This window comes from Bombus impatiens, unplaced genomic scaffold (assembly GCF_000188095.3).
Source record: "Bombus impatiens unplaced genomic scaffold, BIMP_2.2 scf_0377, whole genome shotgun sequence".
In the NCBI taxonomy this organism is placed as follows: Eukaryota; Metazoa; Arthropoda; class Insecta; order Hymenoptera; family Apidae; genus Bombus; species Bombus impatiens.
Genome location: NT_176796.1, coordinates 1,735,645 through 1,759,534, shown reverse-complemented (window position 1 = coordinate 1,759,534; position 23,890 = coordinate 1,735,645). Strand labels below are relative to the sequence as shown.

The 23,890-nt window shown below is 44.3% G+C and overlaps 1 protein-coding gene and 1 long non-coding RNA gene across 2 annotated transcripts in view; one reads left to right on the top strand and one right to left on the bottom strand.

Moving 5' to 3' along the window:
- LOC100746381 (B-cell receptor CD22) overlaps positions 1–23,890 on the top strand; it is a 319,222-nt gene that overhangs the window by 196,374 nt on the left and 98,958 nt on the right. The gene's annotated exons all lie outside the window — the stretch shown is intronic.
- The window catches only part of LOC117151705, an 11,622-nt gene continuing 3,495 nt past the window's right edge, over positions 15,764–23,890 (bottom strand). Inside the window, exons 2-3 of the long non-coding RNA XR_004461801.1 lie at positions 21,833–21,842; positions 15,764–15,871 (exon numbers count right to left, since the gene is read on the bottom strand). This is a non-coding gene — a long non-coding RNA (uncharacterized LOC117151705). The remainder of the gene's footprint in view (positions 15,872–21,832; positions 21,843–23,890) is intronic.

The window sequence follows — 23,890 nt, the reverse complement described above, 5'->3', positions numbered from 1 at the left end:
ATTTTCCGTTATACTACTGGAAAGTAACTTGGACTAATAACGCAAGATCTAGTAAATTCTTCCTGTAAGTTTGAAACCTGCGTCCTCCATTTTAAGTGGAATTTATCGAGAAAAGTAGACATCGTACGCAGGTACAAGTTTTCCCACTTGTATCATTCGCGAGAAATAAATTTCAGGAATTCGCCAAGGTGTCGTGTTTGCACGTTGGAAACTATCTTTTTCCAGAGGTGGAGGGATAAACATTTCGAAGGATGTAAACAGCTGGTATTTGCATGAACTTCAGGGGTGAAGTTTCGCAATATTATTACGGAATTTCCCATTGATAGGATCCGCTGGATAGGGCGGTAAAGTCTCATAGAGTACTCTGCGGCACGTAATGCGGAACGCAAATTGCGATACAGAGAGCCTCGTCATGATTTCCGGTTATATGAAACGCGAATGCGCGCAGAATGACTTTCTCATCAAAACAGAGATATCTTCATCGTGTACGAGAGCACTCAGGCCCGTTTCAAACACGTGCACGCGTTTAATTCCTGCTAAAAGATCCCTCAACTTCCATCCATCTCGTGCTATCTATCTCTGTTTCTCTCGCGCTGTCCTTTTTTCCTCCGCCATAAAATTAGCACTCGCATTTTCACGGAGAAGTAATTACTTTCTCTGCGTTTTCTCCATTTTCTCTCCCTCTTTTTCTCGTTATTTTGAAACGTGCATTACAATATTTCGATTCGCCAAGATAAAGGAACTCCAGTCCGGAGTACAAAACATGTAGCAATTCAAGGAATCCCTCTTTTTCTATGACGTGCTGATGCTATTCGTATAATTAAATACGTTGTGTGTTCTTTTTGTTCTCGTCGCGATTTTCTCGAGGACGCTCGTTCCATTCTCCCGCCTGATACGTTTTAAACGACATTCCAAAACAACTGTCCCGGACGAATTTCAACGATCTTCTTCGCGCGAGAAGCAGATGCTATTTTTACCTTTGTTTTCGTAGTCCGATTTTCATCGAAAATATTAATTTTTAATCGAGAATCGGCGAATTTGAAGTTTCTCCTTGCTCGGATAAACTGGTAGCTATTCGTTTATTTAAACGTAGGATATTTCAAGTGGCGACATGTAAGGTTTCGGTACTAGCAGATTCGACAGAGAGTTCGTTTCGATACTAAAAATATATTCGACTTATTTTTGTCGCGATAATTCGACGATAAAAGGCAACACGATCCATCGGGGCCGTGCAAGCTGTTTCTTAAATACGCCGAATATCAACAGGTTGTTGATTTTGCTGACCGTATTTCGTGGTTATTTAGTTCAGATTCGGTCAGGTAAGAGTACGCGTGTGTACGTGCCTACAGGTGCATCGCGCATTGCTCGCGGTATTGTTTCCGAATACAACGCTGCGGTTCCCATTTGATAATTAGGGATGCTGACTGTCGTCGAACCGGAAAATACTGTCGTCCTTATTTAAATACCGAATACTATCGTCCGAATTCTCGTCATTTACTCTCCTACTAACTTACAATTTTCGATCATTTAAATTTGAAATTTCAAGGAAGAGTTTGAATCGGCAACTTGAAACTTTAATTCGAATTTAAACTCGAACTCAATTAAAATCTACGCTACACCGACGTCTACCAGATACTACCAACGAAATGACAAATGATAATCTCGAAGCAAAAACAATTATACCTGACGGCTCTGCAATCGTTATGTCTACTCCTCATGAAATAATCGTAGTAGCAGTCTCGAGCGGAATAATTTTCCCGCAACCACTGCGAGCAAGATGAAATATTCACTGGTGGAAAATCTATCGAATAAATCTAAAGTATACAAAGTAACTCAAACAGAACCTACCTTAACTTCTACCAATTTCGCTTTACCACCGAGGCTTTCCAAATTCGTTTCGTCCACTAGTAATATCAAAGGTACGCGTTGCATACGCGATCTATGTGTACCGCCGGTGAATTTCGTTGGTAAAATCGTGATGACATAATTCGAGCAGATTAGACGTTGACAGAGAACGGGCCGCCGAGGGTGTGACGGGCGTGCATTTAATAAAACCAGCTACGAAATGATAAGCATCGTCTGATGGGATCGAAGCCGTGCGAAGGGCCTGTTGAAAGCCTAGAAGAGGGATTAGCTGGATTAGTTGGCCGGCTGGATCTATCTATTCCGTAGTCGGATGAAAGGGATACCTATAATTACGTTCCCCTTACGGTGAGAGGGCGCGAAAAGCCTCGCTATGAATGACGTCGATATCTCTTCTTGCAAAGGGACGAAATTGAACCCGCTGCACACGCTTTTTCTCGTACCACGCCACAGCCCATCCTTTCTACTCCCTCTCGCTCCTTTTCGAAACGGCTTTTCAGCAGCTTTCAACGCCACGCGCACGCGAGTCTGCGTGGTACAGGCCCTTTCATAAATAAGGGAGACAACGAAGAACGAGATACTCGTCGAAACGAGCGTCCGTTACTTGGACATTTCGTTTTACCGACGTTTAGAAACTACTTTTACTTTCGTTCGTTCTCTGTTACTTATTTTCGTCTATCCTTTGACTGGTGCAGATTACAACAAAGGATATCGAAGAATTTGAACACACCTGTTTCATCGATCAAAGAACTAAATCTAACGATATGGCGTTACGAAAGAACTATAATTCACGACCTGTATCCTAAGTATCGAGGAAACTTGTTCTACAAGTTGCGCACCCTCGAAAAATCTACCGTAATTTACTTTCCAAAAAGTTTCCTCTTCGTCGTATGTTTCTGTAAGGAACGAAAAGTAAAACGACTTCATGGAAGCCAATAAATCGTAAGAAAATTCAAGAGGTACATCATACGAGACCCACCCTGTATATCCAATGTTTCCTCTGGAAACGGCACCCTTAGCCATCGACGGGATCTACGAAAAAGAGAGATAAAAATACCAGTCGTTCTGCATATATCTCAATTGGGCGAAATTATAGCGAGAAGGATAGGGTGAATTAGAGTTCGCTAGGTTTCATTCCTTTCCTTCTCGCGCGTTTCGTCGTTTGAGAGGCCGTAAATCCAAGATAGGTTTCTTCGGTCTAGATACAGAGACTTCCTTTAACTATAACAATTTAGCTTTACGAGCAATAGGAGACTTTAGGGAGGCCTTTTTTCTCTTTCTCTAGTGCGCAAGTTCGCTTTCTTCGCGAGCCAAAGTACGACTCGTCATTGATTACTTGCTTGCAAATTTGACATCGTTTCTTGTAGAAGAAACTGCGGTCCACTGGGTTCTTAGTTTGTTTATTTTTTATTTTTAGAATTATCATTGAGAAAATTACGTGGATCAACAATAAAATTAAAAACCCGGACAATGGTACAATAACGGTATAATAATGGCAATAATTGTAAATATTAAATGACGATAGAAATGGCAGATAATATCGTCGGGTAAGTCGAAAAGTATATTTGAAACGCAACTCGAGAGGTTGTATAGATGGAAGAAGTAACGATTTTTAAAGGAGCGTAAGTCAGAAAGCAAAGAATAGAAGAAAGACGAATCGGAATGGAAAGGGGAGATTCTTTCGTTCAGGAAATAACGCACAATGTACCGTTTGATTACATACATTTTCAACGCAGTTTAGCAATTTTGGGGAGTTTCGAACTTCCCCGGAAAGTTTTGCCTTCGCATTTCTAAGCCTTCGTTGCGAAGACCGGCGAAAGTACGGAGTTAAGTAAGAAATAAAGACGCGGTGTTGTATCCAGTAGGAATGAAGCAACGTTTCGAGGAATAAAGCTAAGGCTTAATTAAAAGTGGCCGCGTTTCATTTAGTAGTTCTGCTTGCAATTACACGACCCGAAGACATTGATCCCTTACTTTACCACGCCTAGATTTCCGAATAATAGAAAATCATCGCGAAACATTCGTCTTTTGTCTTCGTAACATCGAAATTCGTTCTTTCATATCGAAATAATCCAAGAGGAGGTCATCCAACAGAAATCTAAATTTAACTCTAAACTGTTTCCTAAAACATTGGAAAATTGTACTTGTCTGTTCACTACGCTATTACACTGATATCAAAGAAGTTACCGTTTGTATTAATAAGTCGCTAACTTTTACATCGTCGTAAACGGACTTTCTTTTTTCACGAGCAAATAGAATTCCATTAGTGAAGAGTTAAATAACTGCGGCGTACCGTTCGATTCCCGAGACTCACTTTCACGGCGCATTTTCAAGTAGTTTTTCATCCGCTACTCGCGACATCCTCGAAGAATCTCGTCCACGACTTTAACGCTCGTTCGTATTCGTTCGTTCAAGTTCACGCATGATCCTCAACATTTATCATCATCACTTTCCCTCGATTTGTCGTCGTACGACTTGAGACTCCCTAGCCGACATAACGACGTTATCATCGGGTTTAAGTGAGAGTCTCCGGTATCACCGATAGCGCCGTGGGACGCGTCACTGTCACGCTTCGTCTCCTTAAGCTTCGTTTCCCCTTCGTGCACCAACGCAGGCATGGCTACCCTCACCTTATCGCTAGTTCCTTGCTTCCCTCTCGTACGAGTAGACCCATTCACGTCCTACTTAGGAGTACTCTCGATCAATCATATTCAAATTGAGCGCGTAGTTCACGAGGATCCGCAACGATGACGCGAGTTCCTGCGAATTCTGTTCCGTGGTGGTTGGTTCCAGCGAAACGCAAGATGCAGGAATCGTTGCCGAATTATTTCACCGAGTCGGATGATTTCGGCTTCCGACGAACATTGATTCTAGCGAACGCACGTTAGCAAATTAGCAGGATCAGGTAGAGCGTAGAGAATTTATTGTCGGTTCTCGTCTCTTCCGATGAGGAATTTCGGATCGGATTTGGCAAGAGAAGCGACAGAAAGCACGAAATGAATTACGAGACGCGTACGTATTCGTTCCGGTTTAATAAACGTGCTGAAAAGTGCAGCACTGGAAATAGGAATAACGAGACAGCTTAATTTCCAGCTTCGGTAATTAAATTCCCTTTGCTGGTAATACTAGGTTCGTCTCTAACGAACGTCTGCAACCTTTCTCTATTAATTCGACGTTTATAAATTTAATATATCTCTACTATAGGCGTTGTAGTACGGCGGATCTATCGTTCCGGGTCAGCTCCAGTTCTAACTTAATGCGGTCAAGTGTCTTGGAAAAAAATCAGATTCGGAAAAAGCCAGGATAGACGCGTACTATTGGAGAATTTTGGAGAATTTGCTCGGTGAAATTCTATTACAAACTTTGTTACTGGAAAAATGATCAAAGTTAAGCAAGTCGCTGGCAGTGGACACTCGAAGTTCCTGACTGGATAGTTTCTCGAGACGGAGAAGGTAAAGAGAATAAGTAACTGGTTCGCATCAGGAGCGACAGGCCCTTGGGTGATGCAGCGCGCGAACTTGGATTCTCGGCGCTGCAACAATAGGATCTCGGGAACGAACGAAGAACACGGAATGATTATTTCGTTAATCTCGATGCGGCTTCAACTTTTCGAAACTATCGACCGATTTGTTAAGTTCGCTAATTAATATTTAGCGCGTCCGTAACGCGACTCCCGTTAAGAACGAAACGAAACACTCGTGTCTAATCTCGAACCTTTCGCGAGAATCGCAATTAACCTAATCGCTACAGAAGCTAACGACACAACAGGGAATATTAGCGAAACAGTGGCGATTGTTTTCTATGCATAGAGAACGTTTTATGACCGGAAGTTGGTCGACGATACTCTTTGTAATCGGTGGCTTGCTTCTTCGATGGAATGTAGGACGCGCTTGGTGGACGGTCGAGAGTAGATGAAGCGATTGAACGAGATACGGAATTCAGATTATAACTCGGAACGTTAAAGGCTATTTTCCTTCGAGATCAAACCACCACCGCTTAACAATAGGTCGGGGAATAATGGGGCGAAAATAACAGGTGCTTTGCCACACCTCCATACTGGCATTCCACGCTCGACCATCTCGAGATGGTTGCGCGGCCCGTATACGCTCTCGTTTATATCGAGTATATTATACGTATTAGCACGGTCGATCTCGTGACACCATTCTTTCCTCGTTCGCAGGCTATCGATTTAACATTGTTCGACGAAAAGAACCAACGAAAAATTATCTAATACGATGAAAATAAAGATTAAAATTTTAATCAATCTGAGAAGAACGCGCAATGTTTGATTACCAGAGATTCTAAAAGATTTATCCCAGTCCATCGTTCGATCGTCGTTTAAAGGATTAAATATTTGACCAACGAACGATTCTCGAAGATTCTTAACAAGGATTTTTGATAAAAAAAGCTGCTGGAAGAAATTCGATTCCCGTCCGATCGAATTTCCCAGATTGTTGTACGAATCTTTCTCGTAACGCTTCGTTTCGAACCCCTTAAGTAAAAACTGGACCACCAATCCTCGTTTCGTTCTCCGGTTCTTCCCTCCTGAACCGTTCCGCAGTTGCAATAACGAACCATTGTAAGAACGCGTTACAACCTTGACAAGACCCGAATCGACGTAGTCAAAGAACCGATAACGAGAAGGTTAGGCGAAAACCACCAGTCCCGAAGAAAGGATATTCGAACAATCCTGCCGTTTAAACCGCTCTGCCTCCTCCGCCCGACGTAATTCTTCGTCGGAACGCGTTACAAACGACTCTCCCCACCTTGACACGTTCGGTTCGAACGACAGACAAACCTATCATACCACCTTCATTCCCGCCTTTCCACCCTCCTATCCGCTGTGAAATCGAATTGAACCGAACACACCCACGCGCCACGTGGAATTTCTACGTTGGCTAACGGCAGAAGGGAAAGGATCTAACGAGGCTAATCGGCCGCAAGGACGTCAATGATTTTCACTAGGCAGTAATTTAACTAATTGTCGTTGGGGGCGAACGGATGTCGGTTACGAACTGGCGAAGCCACAGACGGTCGTCGTCGGATTACGAAACGAGCCTCGTTACTGTCGTTAACGATCTGCTTTCATCCGTCCGCGTGACGAGTTCCTATAAACGTGACCCATCGGAAGGAACCGAGCCGTTGGCGAAGGCATGCGGCATCGATCAGGAACAGCGGAAGCTCGGCTGCGGCGCGCTTTCTATTATCGACGATGCATCCACGAACCGGTCCTTCGCTGCCATCCTCGCGTCTCCTCCTGCCTTTCCGTCTCGCCGTTTCTCCCCTCGCCAACCCCTTTTCATCCTGTACTTTCCATCGTCCTCGCCGCTTCGCAATCGCGAACTAAGACCGTGGAACGCGCGTGCATGAGTTTGCCGATCACGTCAACGTTCCCGAAACTCGACTAGCTTCGCTGGGACTACTACGTGCCATTTCACTGGGTACAGGCCAAGCGGAGCTACTTGTAATTGATTTACAGGGTACGCGATCGGTCGAGAAACCCCGCGAGTTTCCATGCGACGAACGATCCAACTAAACTGCGGAGGCGTCTTCCGTCGCTCCATTTAGGGAAACGCACGGCCCTCTTCGACGCTCCACCGACCACGGCACCCTTCGTTTGCGCGATTGACGACGAACAGTTTGCGAATCGAGATTGGGGGAGTCTTTGGAAGCAGTTTGAGGTTTAGGTTAGGTTCGCTTGATATGTCGGTTGCGAGTGATTGGATATATTGGCGTTTGGTGCTAACAAGAGTCGCGACACGAATTCGACAAAACCGAGTTCGCGAAATAAATAACGAGATCGCGGTACTTCTAAGATGTTATAGACTATATTATACACCACTGTCGAGTTTGTTCATCGTTGCGTTCCTCTTTTTCACGAAACCTGACGAACGTATAGAAAATATTAATCGCTCGTTTCTCGCGAATCGACAAAGAGATTGATACGTTAAGTTTGCCGTGTCTTGTTTCATCAATTACCGATAATATCTTTTATTTGGCAGATAAAAAGAAAGATCGAGTATCCATTTGTTGAAGAATTACGTCGTTGAACTTGAGCAGCGTGTTTAAGTTTTCACCTATAAATATGCATAAGGTAGGCTATAAAACGTAGAATAAATTTGTATGAAGTATGTATGTATAAGAGTAACCGAGGGAAAGGTACATACAGCTGGCAAATTTAACATTGGTAATGCAGACTTGTTTTACTGCCATTAAATAAACTATGGTAATGACGAACGACGGAAATGTTGATTATTCGATATCGAATTTCGATCGAACAACGCCACGCAAATGAATTCTACTATAAACGTAATCTCGCGGAGAGAACCTCGTTGCCTTGTTGCAAATTTTTCTCATCGGTCCAAGATTCAGGCAGATAGATCTGGATACGCTAGTCTAAGAGTGTGCTGATACTGGCAAGGGAAATGACTTGGGAATTTTTTACTCGCGAGGTAATTATACCGTGGTGTTTAACAAGAAATTGCAGATAATCCGACTTTGGAATTAGCCGTATGCCTCTTACATAATTGAAGATATTATATTTCGGAAGAAACTTCGATTAGTTCAACAAGTCCATTCCCTATTCATAATTGACAGCGTGTTCTCCGACAAAATCTACTTTTAATAAGAAACTCCATCGAACGTTTCAATAATTTATCACAAAACCCGACCTTCGCTCTATTTCCAATCGATGCGATCGTTGCATACAAAGGAATCTTCGATTATTACAAATTTCCGCTCGTTTTGCCGAGAGAGGAAGCTCGCTAAACAAAGAGGCTCGATTCGAAAAAATTCATCGTGATTTCATCGGATTTCATCGTGGAAGAATGGAGGCGTTTGTAGGTGGTCCGTTCTCAAGGTTCACGAGAATAATAGAATTCCGTGTGCTGGCCGTCTCGTAAAATTGGAAAGGAACCGCGGTATGCATGGCCCATTTTCCGCTGCCCTTCGTTACTCTCGTTACGAAGTCGACGAGAGATTCTCGATACGACCTATATTCCAAGGCGTCCCAATGCTCGCGAACACTCCAGTACCCGCGTCGCTCGATACGCTGCGGCACGACAAAAATTTCACCACCGCCGTCGCGATATCGAACGATTTTACGGTTCGACAAGGCGTTGCACAGGAATTTCCCTCGCTGTCGTTCTTTTTCTCTTTCGCTCCTTCGTCCAACGATTCCTTCAGCCCTCTTACGTAGGGTTTGCGGAGAGACGAAAGAGGAGCAGAAAGTTACGCGGCTTAAAAGCGAGCTGCGCACCTCATCAATCCTTAAATCGGAAACGAAGTCGACTCGTTTGCCGACCTATTTGGAGATCGTCCACCTTCTTTCTCAGTTACCCTCCGCATCGACGAATCGCGACTCGATTTTCAACTTGGCCAAGATTTCCTCCTCGCTGGAAAGTCGCGCACCACCGTTCGTAGGAGGGTTGGCGAGAGCCGCAGGGTGGAAAAAGCAGACGGCTTGGATGGTTGCCGGTGCTCGTAAGATATTCGCCGAATGGAACGCGAAGTTACGTTAGCCTTGGATAAAGGAGGATTAGCGAGAGTTGTCTGCGCGCCAAAAGAGGCCAATACCCGTTACGTCCATGGATCGTCCGATCCTTCGTCGCCTTTTATTTACTCTTTCCCAGCTCTCTCCACTTTTTATTTCCTCTTTTGCTTTCGTTTAACCCCGTCGACGCACAGCTTTTATCTCCATCGGACGCTTTTGTCTCGGTCGTCGTCGTCGTTGCTAGCGGCCGATCGTCGACGCGAACCCGGGCTGTTTGCTCGATAGGAAAGTGCAAGTAATAATGGCAAGGTGGATGGAGTGCCGTTGTCGGACGAAGCAACGCGATAGAGATTCGATCGATCGAGAAATGTTTGTCGATTTTATTACGCTGAGAAATCGCGGTTTCCGATTCCAGGATCTCAGAATTTTAGGACATCTGAAAGTTTGGAAACATCGCGGGCAACTTTTCGCGCCGGAAACTAGTTTTTAAACGTTTCTTACGGAACGAAGAACTTGGCCTCGTACGTATTACGTTCAAGCGTCCAAAATTGTTGACAGAGAGGTAAAGAGATAACTTTGAATTTCATCCAAAGCAGGCAAAAAATCTGCAACTTGGCGGGTCGAATTCGCGCGTCCTTTCTTCGCAAATCTGTCCGCGGTTTCGCACGTTTTCCAGCTTGGCAGCGGTTCGCGGTCGACTCGTCGCCTCGTAAAAATCACGGGAAACCCCCTCGTAACGTACAGGACCGGGTACTGGGAATGAAAAAAATGTCCGATCGAGTTCCATCGACTACGAGATCTATTTCATAGAATCGTAAACGTTTCCTGAGACGAATACCGCCGCCACTTAACCAAGCTAATGCAGTCAGCTGCCACTTCGGTTCCTCCTTTCCCGAACAAGTTAACTTCCGGACTTGGAACGTCTTCGTGAGATCCTCACTTTGACTATCAGCAAAGAGGATATCTCAGTCGGCATCTCGGATTAAATGGAAAGGAAGATTGGCCATGGGATCCGACGGATGAAATGAATTTTCAATGGAGGCCGAGATCGAAGATCCTAAGCGAGAATAAGGATGAGAAACAGAGAGTCGGAAGCGGAACGAGCCGGTCGAAAGGGGCGAAAGTAGGAAAGTGGAGTTAGGTATGCTAAGGTAATCCCGTTCCCGTAGAGACTTTTTCTCTACCCCCGCCCCCCCCCGTCCCTCCCTTTTTCCACCTTCGAGACGATCCGGCTTTCGCGATAAAATTAACAGAATTAATTTAGATCTCTGCGGTCTGCGTTCCCTGGCGTTCGAAACTTAAAACGAACACTCCCTTAGATACACCCTGGATATAGATTAGATTATAGATTATAGACGTAGATTGACGGGAAAAAATCGAGTTTAGGAAACGAGATAGAAAAACGGGTAACTTTCCGTGTGGAGGAAAGTTTTAATTGTACAGGTACACGGAAGTTGATCTATTAATAACGAACTACGTTTTACGCTTATTACACAGGCTACTGAAGGTAGTAGTTGAGCTGCGTTTTGCAGACAGTCAGGTTCCAGTACAAGGTTTATCACTTATTAGCCGCGATATACTCCGCACAGTACGTTACAATATCGCACAAGCGAGTTTCATAACTTCTACGCCCTTAATCGACTTGGCCGATTTCCACCAACTATCCGACAGATATTCGATAATTTTAGCCAATTTGTTAAGCGGTACGGCCACGCAACGTATTTATCTTAGCAAACGTATGGAAAACTTCGAATATCGTCTTTATATCCCCATCGACCGAAAAATCCTCCCTATAAAGCATATTTCACCTCCATCTTAACATCGTTCCAACATATTTTCAAGACGGACGATCGCGAGGATTTTCCTGCTCGCGTATGCACGTACGTATGTACGTATGAGCGAGTGAATGTGTGTGTATGTGTGTGTATGCGTGTGTGCGCCGATGTAACGCGATTACCGGGCGAAATACTTTCCATGCAAATTCGCGCGGAATATGTTCTCGTAGGAGTTTTATAAACGAGCGTTTCGTCACGATGACGAGGCGAAAGGGCAGAGGGTGGAACGCGACGAAGAAGAAAGGGACGCGGAGAAGCGTGGGACACGAGGCTCGGTAATAGGACGTAACGTTGGCCGACGGTAGAACGTTTTTGTTGCTGGCAGTTAACCGCGGGCAATGAGGCAACAAACAACGCCGCAAGCCTTTCTCTCGCGCACCTTTTCCTCTGGAATTACACACACGCCGGTTGCTTTCTTTTTTCCTTCGCCGGCATCACCATCCGCCTCCACCTTTCGCTTCCTTTCTTTTTCTCTTCCTCCTCTATTTTGCTCCCTCCCCCCCTTCCCTATTTTCTACGGCGTGTTCCCTCTTTCAGTGACCCATGGCAACGCGTTGCTGGTCGTTTTTCGATTCACCGTATCCCGAACCCTGGCCGACACATTATTTACATGCCTCGATGAAACTTTACCGCTGGTAAATACGGGTCGAACGAGGCGTCTTCAACTTTGAATCAAAATGAAATTCCAGGCGCCGGATATATACACGGAATACGGAACGAGGCAGGAAGATACGAGAGCGTTCCTTCTAAGAGTCTAACGCGCCACCAGATACGCGGCAAGCTAGGGGAAATATTATGCCGAAGGCTGAGAGAGGGCAAGGGGCAGAAAGATGGGAAATCGCGTAGAGGACGGCAATCGAGCGAAAAATTGGGTTGTACAAACATCTCCTTCGTGGCTGTATTCATCTTTCCTCTGTCGAGCCTCACGAGTCATAGTTTCGTCTTCGTACATCGCGTCTCGCCGCTTTATTTCGCTTTTTCACCCAGTGTCTTCGACTTTCTTCCTTTCCGCAACCTTGAGAAAACGATATTTTTCTGTCTGCGCGTCGTTCTGCTTCCTTTCGATCTGGCTTCTCCTCGTTGAGCCACGTTCAACCTTTTCCACGTATTTTCTCCCATCAAAAGGTTCGTTTCTTTGGAAAGGAGAAAGAAGACGGTTGATTTTCTATTTTACTCGTTCGTGTCGATGGAAGCCTCGATTCCTTGTTTTCCATTTTAACCGTTAACTCGCTCAGAGTAGAATTAGGTGATAAATATTTCAAGATAGACGAGACGATTTCGTAACGTTTTCGACGAATTTTCTTCGAAATGTACGTAGAATTTTATCGAGTGACGAAATAAAATTTTCTTAATTACTCATCCTTCTTCTCCACGATATTGCCATATTCCTCGAAAACTCCTACCTCCTACGTACAATAAAGTATCCTCAAATAAATAAACCATAAATCACTAAATAAAGTATCTCTTCTCTCCGACCTGTATTTTATGTAATTAAAATGCAAATAGTCTATGGTATAATGAACCGGGGCCAAGAGGCAAATACGAAGCAACCTTCCTTTTCCATAGAAACGCCCTATACGTCGTCTCGTACACCAGCTTCCCTCCAAGACACTCCATATATAGCCAAGTTCCCCCGTAAACTAACTTCCCTCTTGGAGGTTGTGCTCGCCCTTGCTTCGTACGCTGAAAGGGTTAGCGGGTTTCAGGCTGGCAAGAAAACTTGCCACGATATTGCACGGGTAAGAAGTCAGGCCGGAGAACGGCGAGACGTTCGATGAGAATCATTGTTATCCTGGCGTCTGGCTGTGCGTTCGCGTCTGCCGCCGCGCGTAACTTTCAATTTCAACCCCGGCGAATAACAATTTCCTGGCTTATTTACACCAGACTCGTCATCTTTGACGCGTTATTATCGGAATTCGATAACTAATATCTTTCTACCGTGCTCGCGCAACAAGGACGCAGGGTAATGATTAAAAAAACAAAACAAAAAGAAGAAAACAAGGAAAAAAGGAAGAAGAAAGAAATAAAAGAGAAAAAGAGGACGGAGAAAAACAGTGGGTTCTCTAACGAAACAGTTGCATGGATGCTCGCGAGGAAAAATAAGCGACAGAAAGGGCGCATTCCGGAGTAAAACATTCGAAACATTTCCGGTTGCGTTCTATCGGTACACACACGCACCCCTTCGGGCAATGTATTTTAACAATCGTTCGCGTCCTCGTACGCGATGCTCGTTATAGGCGGAATCCTGCTTCTGCTTCGTTTTCTTGTACTTTCTTCTTTCATCGTCTGTTACGTACTCTTCTTCTTTTTCTTTTCCTTTTTCTTTTGTTTCCTTGGACTCTTTCTTTTCGGTTTTCTCACTCACCAGTCGGAATGCTTAAGCCGTAAGCTCATTCGTATAAGCTGAGCTCGCGCTCGCCTCTTCGTATTTTTCATTCGTGCAATCAGAAAGAGCAACCGGAGAGCGTAAGGTAAACCAGAACGTCTAAAGCTCTCGACGAGCTCGCTGCTACGATGATTGAAAAACAATCTTTGTTTAACGGGAAATACGGTTTATCGATACAGCGGCAATTTTTTTCAAAGGAGAATTTTATTTTAACGGAAATATTATTTTAGTCGAAGCCCGTTCAAAGACATCGTTTCAGAATTTTCGTCGTAAGTTGGTCTCGTCGAATTCGCAGCGAGCGAATAATTGGCTTCGTTGTTACGTCCGTGCCAGTGGTGGAAACAGCGTTTCAGGACTCTTTCGTCGATAATAGAGAGCAAAATTAAGGGGAATGGTGTTTCAATGGTGGTGTACGATGCAGTTAACCGAACGAGGGGAAAAATGGGGACACGAGTGTATCTCGTCAATACGTAATCCCTGTGGAATATTTCGACACGGTGGCACGCGTTAATTTAGTCAGAACGACCCCATAAAATTTGATCCTCCATTGTTTTCTCTCGTCTGGCCGGTGCATACGAGATTTAAGATCGCCGGCTCATCGAGTTTTCCGACGAATTAACCCCGTTTCGTTCGTGCACGACGGAAACGAGGGAACGGGTAGTGCCGAGGGGTAAAGTTTATCGGTGGATAAGGCAGACCGAAGGGTTAGTCAGAAGAAAGACACCATGTAACCGCACGATTAAACGCGGTCGACTGGACAGCTAATCGAATTTCTCCGTTCTAACGCTAATTCATGAAGAATAACGTGTTCTGTGATACTTGACGAGGTAAAAGCCGACATTTTAATGTTAAATCGATTTCCCTGGAAAGTGAATTTCATCCAAGGTAACGCGTACGTGAAACTTTAAGATTTTTCTTTCATCTATACGTGTGCGTATATTTAAACAAATTTTATCGGCCAAGACTTCTCCGTTTATTATCTTTATCTTTTACTGTAAAAATATTTGAGTGAAAATTAGAAGAATCGATGAAATTCGACTGTGATTTACGCTGCACAAGATGTATAATTGTCCGACGATATCGAGGGATCGTTCCCAATTACGTAGTCGACGACGTATCCCTCGCTTTCCCTGTATACAGGTATCTGCATTTTTATTTCTCTCACGTGCAGACTTTGCTCTATGCAAAAAGTCTTTGACGTCGCTAACGGGCGAAGTTTAATATTAGTATTCCAAAGCGGTGCCACGGAAGACGAGGCTCTGTGATCATCGAAAAGGAACTTCCTATCCCCCTCCACGGGACAATCTCGCGTTACAGGATTTTTCTTTGCAGCTTGGTCCGGCTTGAAGATCGAACGAATTCGACCAACCACCTTCTTTCCCGATTTTATATACAAACTGGAATTTAATATATGCAAATCGTGTCAGGAACAGGCTATGTTCTTTTTAGCTCGTCTATGATACTTGGGGTCACACACCCAGTTCGCAAACTCTTCTTTCGTATTTAATCAAAATTAAATCATTCGCTGAACCGATCAAATTTTCTTTCGACTATTTGTGAACTTATCTCGATAATTACAATTTCTACTTTTAATTTCGTTATTTTTCGAACAAAATCCATTCTTACGCCTATCGAACGACGTTCCTCTGATATTTAATAATCCTAAACCGTACGGTTCGTATTTCTCAATTTAAACTGTACTCTCGTGACGCTGATAGTCCATGGTGTCGTCATCTTCTTCTACGCGTCCTCGTTGCGAATGCCAGATCGTCGAATAGCAGAAACGCCGACTGCGAAGGCTCGCGAATCCCGCTTAACGGATTTCCACGGTCGCCGCGGGGATTAGACTCGCATATTTCCACAAAACGCCCAGAGAACCATTAGAAAGCGGACGCCTTTCGATTCGAGCCGGTCCTGCTTCGAGAATTTAGAGGACGCTTCCGTGTTATACGGGAATATTTACTTTTATGTGAAATTTTATTCGCTGAAATTGTCCCACACGCGAGATGCAAGGAAAAATATTTGCTTTCGGTAGAATCGCGATCCAATTTCTAAACGACACATTCCTGTCGATGATGCTGCTTTTATTTGAAGAACTAAATTTGCTTGTTCTACCGATAAATTCTGTTGGAAGATGTAAGGTTGTCTATCAGGTGGAATGCTTTCGTACTTTAATTTATATTGTAGGATTTTCTTATTTATTTAGAATGGATTAAACAGGAAACGATGGTTATTTAACGCGAACTGAATACAGTAATGTGCTATAACTGAGACAACTAAATAGTTAATTTACAACTCTCGTCATCACGGTTCCAACGCTCTCCTTCACGAGGATCACCCTCCTCGACAACGCTGACCTCGACAACACACTCTGACTTCCCGGCTCACACTGACCGTTAATTCGTCTTTCTCCCTTAACCATCCCTTCGTCTTTTCTCATAGTCCTACCACGTACCTGTTCCGCAATGATCACGTAGGCGTTTTTTCCGCGTAACTATTCGACCGAAGGACCGACGACACATTGACGAGCCTGTCGGCAATTAGGCTTTCTCGCAACATTGTTTATGGTCCGCCCGATATTTCCTAGGCCATTTGTCCACAATGTTACATTTGCTCGTTCTACCGATAAATTCTGTTGGAAGGTATAAGGTTGTCTACCAGATAGAACGGTTTCGCACTTTAATTTATTTTTTATCCGATTGATATGGTTTCGAACAGTTTCAGACTTCTCATAAACTGTTATAAAAACGCATAGAAAAATATTCTCTGCCCTATAATCGCGAAGAAGGCTCTAAAAAGAGTTTAAAACGTACGTAAACAACGATCTCGACGACGTAAATATTCAGAGCATTCTAGAGATTATCATAGACTATCGACAGCTTCCTCGAGGCTCTCGCACGGCTGAGTTGCAAAGCATTCTCGAGTTTTCGCTGTAAACGTTCCTTCAAATATTCAACGCTGTGAAATTTCAACATTTTCATTTTTAACAAGAAAATAGGTCGCTGCTGGAGAATCCTGCGAAACCAACTAATCGTAGCGTTCGACTTGCAGCAACTCGTGTGCGGTAACTCGACGCAATTCGCGGTAATTCGATCGTTATCCTCTTGGTCTGGAGCACGAGCTCGACGCAGAATGAAGCAACGTGCAATCAAACGAAGGAAGCGTCAACGTTCTCTCGCTCGCGACTTACGCTCCACGAACGCAACGAATTTATTGCGAAAACACTCGGTGAACGATCTTAGCGCTGGCAACGTGTCGCATCTTCATTGAAATCCACATGCTCGCGCTGGTTTCCGAATTTCTCCAACCAGCCGTGAGACAGGTAAACACCATGGCGGAATCATATGCGCGCAAGCTACAAGGAAGCTGGAATATTGTCTGTGTGAGGGTGCGCGTTCGTATCTGGATGCGCGAGGGTGCGCATGTATGGTAATGCACAGCCAGGCAGACCTTTGCAGTGTTAACGATGAACGCGTTCCGTATTAATCTGAATTTCAAATTCCCGCGCTATGGCACCTTCGCGCGCGGAATCGCTGACGAGGGAAAGGCACCGTGTGCTTCCTTTGTCGCTGGAATTGCCGCAAAATGTTAAAATCCTTGTCGTGCGCTTGCATCACGATGTAACGTTCGCGTTGACACTCGTTTTCGGCTTTCAAAGAGCAAAATTCGCCGTTTCGTTAGCACGATATGTAGATTTTCTACCAAGTTTTTGTGCAAAGTAATTTACGCGGGAATTCGTAATTATCCCTTTGGCCTTTCTTTACTCTACATCTTCCAGACACGTGGTTGCATTTCTTCCGATTTAATTTCGATCTCTACGAGCGTTATCCGCATTTCGTCGCATACTAGCTAGCGACGTAAAAAGACGTAGATAATTGCAAACGAAAATCCCATTTAATCTGCGACGATCAATTACGTGTAATTTGATTTTAGTCTCGTTTCAATTTATTCGCGTTTGAATATATAGAAAGGATGATCTCGCGATTATCGCGAAGGACAGATGCCCATAAGACGAGTCTAGCGATAATCCGAGACCCAGAATCTGATACCTGGCGATAGAACTCACAGAAAGATACATAATACAATATCGATACCATAGAAACTCTAACAAGTCAGACTAAATCCAATCTCGTAGGGTCACTCTTATCGAATCCTAATTTCCAAAAGTATTCGCTCCATTCGATCGATATTCCAGAAACATATCCTCTCTTCTTCCATCCAGCTACCCAACAACCTGCTATCGGTAAACCTACTTCGCAAACCTAAATAAATATCACCTTATCTCTCGATACACGTAAGCTTACCATGTTGTGGTCTGGTAAGTTTCAACGTCCCTCGATTTTTTCTTTATCCAGACGAGATCATTCGAAACCGCCGGAAAAGTCAGACTTGGGCCATAAGCTTGTCCGAGGGAGTGTAGGAAACAAAACGGCGGACTAGATGTCCAAGTAACATCCAATTTCCCGGAATCCTTTCTCGCGGTTACGGCCGATGTAAATCGTCGTTCGCCGTGAACCGAAACGACCGGCACGAGTTACGACGAAGGGTTACTTTCCTCGGCTAGTCTTTCGATGTAGCTGCCTTAGATCGTTGCTCGTTCGCAAGAACCTCGGACGTAACGACGGGTTTAACCGGCGACACCACGATGACAACGGTGTTTCTTGGCAGTCGCGTGCGTGCAGACAGTTTCTTTACGACGGTTTACGTCCAGTCGTTTCCAAGGCCTGTTCGACGAACAGCACGTAGAGAGAAGATTTTCTTGAAGAACTATCTAAGTTTACATTTAGCTCACTGGTGTAAATGGTAAGCGTAAAATTGTCGAGCACCGGGCACTTCTGCGAGGTTATCTTTTAAATTCCGCAACAGGCTCTAGTGGAATATCGCATACTCTGCCTGTTTTATTTTAGTTATATCGTAAGAAATATTTGTATGCGATTTCTTGTTAATAGCTTGGTAATAGCGCTGAGCATGTTTAGAATGGATTTCAATACAACTAAATCGTTCGATTACGTAAATTTTATCTTCGTTTACTTGAATCGTCGGGACGTTCGCTCTTCTACACTCGCGTTAACGCGACATTTTGTACAGATGTAATACCGGAGAATTAAATCAGAGGAACAGGGTACAATAATAGTAAAATACAGCGAAATATGCAAATAAAGAAAAAATATACTGAGAAACTAAATGATCTAGAGATTCGACGAACTGTAAGAATCTTAAAGAAGAAACATTAAGAATTGGAAATCGGAGGAAAAGATGTTTCTATAAGGTAAAGGAAACTGCGATTAACGTCCAAAGCATCGAGTTTCAACTACACCGACCTCGACAGAGAACTCTATCGAGTAAGTTTGCTTGCAACCGAAGAATTAAAGCTAAAGCAAATTTAAATGAAATCAAAGTTGAAGCAAATGGAAGAAAATGAAGGCGTTAGAAGGGGAGAAATTCAGCGTTCGCCGTTCAATTTTCGATGCTCAAAGCCACTGTTTGCAAGGACGGTCAGCCACGGACGGTAAATGCCGTGTCGTAAGTCCAGGATTACGATGATACGAGCTAAAAGCGAAAACATTCACGCGGAACGAAACAGGTCGTGGCTTTGAAGCACAATCGCGTCTCGACGTCATAACGTTTCACGCTTTTGTCCTGGAAATCGCGAAACGCGACTTTACGCTTCTGCGAATACGAAGTAACAGCTTGAGATTGTTAAACAATTTTTAGCTGTCATTCCACCTAGGAAACGCTTAAGATTCTCGTACGATCGTTTTTGTTCACCGAACGAACAAAGATTAAGCTAATCTCTTTTATGGTAGCAGAAACGTTTATCAGTGTTCCGTAGATTAGAGATATTTTAACGAGAGAGAAAGTTTGCCGACGTTCCGTATATTATTTAAAATTTGTTTATACCGAGAGAGATATTTGCTAGCGTTTAATAATTTCGAAGAATTTAAGCCCGTGTTTTATAAATTATAGAAATTTGTTTAATAATGACGGAACTTTGTTACTAAATTAAAAGCAAGTTGAAAAATACGATTTGGAATTCACATTACCTTTAGAGAACGACGTGAAATATTTCCAAGAAAGCTCGAGTTTCCGAAGTATCTGTTTTATTGAAATTTCTCAGTTTGGAAGTTCTAAAAGGGAACATTTGCTTTCTCTGATCTTGTCAAAAGGTTAAATGAAGCGTATAATTAAGCAAAAGGCAATGGCGAATGTTTTACCGGAGGAAAATGTTTCTTAAACAATGTCCAGAGATCTGTAAGGAAACTTTGCTCCTCCAGGCATTTGCTTGATAGAAACGGACACTTCTTCTTGCAGAGTTAATTACCTAGATTTATAAACTTGATGGCCCTAGAAAGATGCGGATACTAAAAGTTTCGCGACTCTTTTGTCTTTCCTCGAGAGCATGCTAGTTAGCGTCGTTGAAAAAAAGAGGTGATTTAAAGAAGCACTTAATCAAAGCCGGAAAAACAAATTTTCAGGCTTTTCCCGATCTACGTGTAACATAGACAAAAACGAAGACCCGCGAAGCTCCTTAACAGTCAACTTCTCAGTTAACTTCCAGTCTTAAGCCAATCAACTTAAAGTCTAATTAATTTCCCGTCCAGGCTTCGACGTTCGTATTCTTCCACTGGTTTTTCGCAAAGAGTTCGATATTTTTCAAATCTCTAAATATACGTTTCTCGCTATTTTACGCGCAAATTACGATACACGGTAACGTCGTTTGTTTAAACAGACGCGTGTATTAACAGACTAATTGCGTAACTTTTACAATACACGTTTCTGGCAATCGTAGATACGGGGAATACGAACTTGATTTTCCGGCTGCCGATCTTGCTCTCTTTCGTTCCACTCGTTATCTCTCGAATAAATCGCATCGAATACGACGATAATAACGATACGAATTACGTAACGATTAAACATCAAACGGACATTAAACCGTATTCCAGGCTGCTCGACGACTTATTAATAACCTGAACAGATCGATCAAGCTTTTTTTTCCTGGAGATGACCGGTTATTTATGCTCGGTCGCCGGCAAACGTTTTTTCCGCATGAACTGGCCCACGGCGAGCAAGCAAAGCTTGATATACGCGTGCCGCGTCGGTTTCCATCTCTTCTCTCCGCTTATTTCGTTGTATCGTCGCGTAACGTTGTATCAGTTCCACCGCTTCCTTCCTGTTTGCTCGTTTCCTTTTTTCCTTCGGACAGCTCGATGTCGAACTATCGCGCTCGCTTTTCTCACATTTTCCCCGGTTTTCCATCGACCACCCTTTGCCACCGGCGTCCCTTCGTTCGTCTGTAACCTCGCCAGCTCCCTGAACCAGTAGTTGCGTAATTTTCAACGCCGGAAGAGCTAGCGTACGCGCGAAATGAACGACTGTCCTCGATGCGGGCGACCGTTCGTCCAAGCAATACTCTGACGATCTTCTTTCCCAACCCGTTGCTCTTCCCGTGCTCCGTTTCTACCGCTCGTTCGTTCGTTCGTTCGTTCGTTCGTTCGCATGTGCCTTTCTTCCTTCTGATCAGCCCATTCGGAAATTGAAACGACGCGATGTAAACTCGCTCTAGGCGAACTGCCCGTTACTGTATCGTCCCAGAAACGTTGAAAGGTTCGCTTGCTTGCTACTCTTTGATTTCCGCTACTTTTATATCCTTTCTCCCCTCTCCTCCTCCTCCTCCTCCTCCTCCCCCATTCCACTCTCCTCTTTTCTTTCTGTCTGTTTTCCTTTTTCTCGCAACTATTTCATTAGTCGATTAATTGAAACGCAACTGTGCTATGCTTTCCAAAGGTAGATGGCTCGAGGCGGTGTTCTACGGTCACAATCGTCGGAACGTTTCCGAAAGCAATTGAAAATCCAATCCGTTTGATCCGGTACAAGGTCGGTGGCGCACGCAGGAAATATTGCGACACTTGCGAAACGCGCTCGGACAATTTGATTTCCTGCAAAGTACTTGGGTAGAAAACATTACCCAACCCCTCCTGATGTTTTATTGGCCACAAAAACTTGCTCAAAGCTACCCGATGAGATTTAACTGCGAAAGTCCGTCGGCGTTGTTCCTCTTTAAACGCAATTTGTTTCGAGGGAAGGAGTCCGGAACTAACTAACTGTGGTTTTTACCATCCTTGCCTGGTACCGTGGCTGAACATAAGTACCCTTCCACTCCCTTTCTCAGCCGATGAACTGCCGATGAGAAAACGTCTTTCGCTGGAATCGCGGTGTGCCAGTTACCCCGCCGACGCGATCTTCCTTTTCTCGAACTTTCCAATTTCTCTCGACATTTTCAGTTTCCTGTTCTTCCGTATCTTCGCTTTCAACGATTCGTGCCCGCGCTCTCCCAAACTCTTCTTTTCCCATACTTTCTTCGTTTCTATCTTCATCTACGTACGACCTCTTTCTCGCATACTTGGCATATTTCAGCGAAAATAACAGTTAATTGCCATTATTTAACAAGCCATAGACAGTCCAAATATACCTGGTTCACGGTCTGTATACTTAAGCTGTAATTACTCGCACGTAATTCACCCGTATCTCTACATCGACTGAAAAAACCTGTTACAACGTAACCGTGCCAGTTCCACGCTCGAAGCTTCAAGCGGAATCCACCTAAAATCCATCGCGAGCGTTTAGCTTTCGTGTTACCGGGTCGAAGAAACCGTCACCTGTGTCCCATTAAGTTCGCCCGTTTAATCTCCACCAGCAGGATGATACACCGTGTCGTTTCTCAAACGAATCCCTCGATATAAAGTCAGCGGCCTGTGTCTTTTTCACAAACGCATCGCCTCGACAAAACTGCCGGTGTAGCTTTGGTATCGACGGAAGATCGATCGCGTGGCGCCTCGTGGCGGAAACACGTGCAGCCCCCTTCCACTTTGGGTAACAGTTCGAAAGAAGCAGCGCGAGCTGCGGGATGAAAAATTCTCATAAAGCTTCATGAATATTTCAAGGATTCGCATAAACGAGCAATTAGGCTGAATTAGAGGCCCCCAGGGTAATATCGCTTTTCATCCGGTGCGGTGATCCTCTTCAGGGATTAATCGTTTTTCGATAGTCTTATATCCCCGCTGGCCCACGCCAATGGATTTCAACCTTTTTCCACGAAACGCTGCTCTTTTTTCTGCCTTTCGCCGCGCCCTCTCTCCCGCTCCTTCTCTCTTCCTATATTTTTCCGTTTCTGTCTTTCTCGCTTGCGCCGCGCTCTATGAATTATACAACGCGGTCTATCCTTTGAATCGTTCCACCGGCGAACGCTGTTCCATTTCTACCCTTGTCTACCTTTGTGCGTGTATGGCTGCGCGTTCGTGTACGTATATCTGTCTCGTTCCAGCTGAATCACGCCTTCTCTGGACTCTGTCGACGAGCCGGTTAATTATCGCGACGTTTCGAGAAGCTATTTCCACGGCAACCGGGTGCACCCGGTGGAGGTAAACGTGATCGCGGCAGACCCGTTCGTTGATTATCCCGTGACAGTCTCGCAAATCACGTGAGGCATTCGCACGCGTCGCGAACCCGCCACTAGTACCGATGTTATCTTCTAATTAGGCCGCGATTTGCTTTGTGCCAATTGCCGAATTGCTGAACTCTCTTCGCTTCTATCTCTTCCAATCTGCTTGCCATTTATCCTTTCCGCTCTCTCGATCGTTTCTTCTTCCATTCTCGAGTTTCTCTTTCTTCTTCCCATTCCCTTCGTTTCATCCAAGTTCTACTTTCTGTCTCTTTTATACCGCAGCGACTCGTCCGCGTTTGTCATCGAAGGAATGTGCCATCCAAGTAAATTCTTTATTCTGTAAATGCATTTTCTAACTCGACGTATCTCGATACCTGAGACACGCGTCTGCCAAGATAATCTCATTTACGAGCATTGTTCGCCGCTCGGAAAATGGCACGTGATGCAGTACGACCTTATTCGTACACGTGAAACGTTTTGAACAGTACGAGTATCTTTTCACGATTGTACATAACTGTTGGATGTATAAGAAATTCTCCGTTCCACTTTCCCACATATTCCAACGACTCTAAAACCTTCCTGTTCTTTTGTTATTTCGTCTCCGTTCTATTTGCCAAAGGACGCCAGTTAACCGACTGATTTTAATCCCAGCTCTTGTACGCGCACCAGTTTCGTCGTATTTGACTAACACAGATACAGGGAAAACTCGAGTCTAAATTATGGCGACCGTCCTGCCGCACGGACCGCCCGAAACCGAAAGTAAGTTGCAAATTTGTGAAACAGCGGCGCGCCTCCTTCGTTCGACTGCGGCCGACCCGGCTGTATAATATCGTCGCCGTTTCCGGTTTGTCCTGGCGAAACACGCGCCGCCC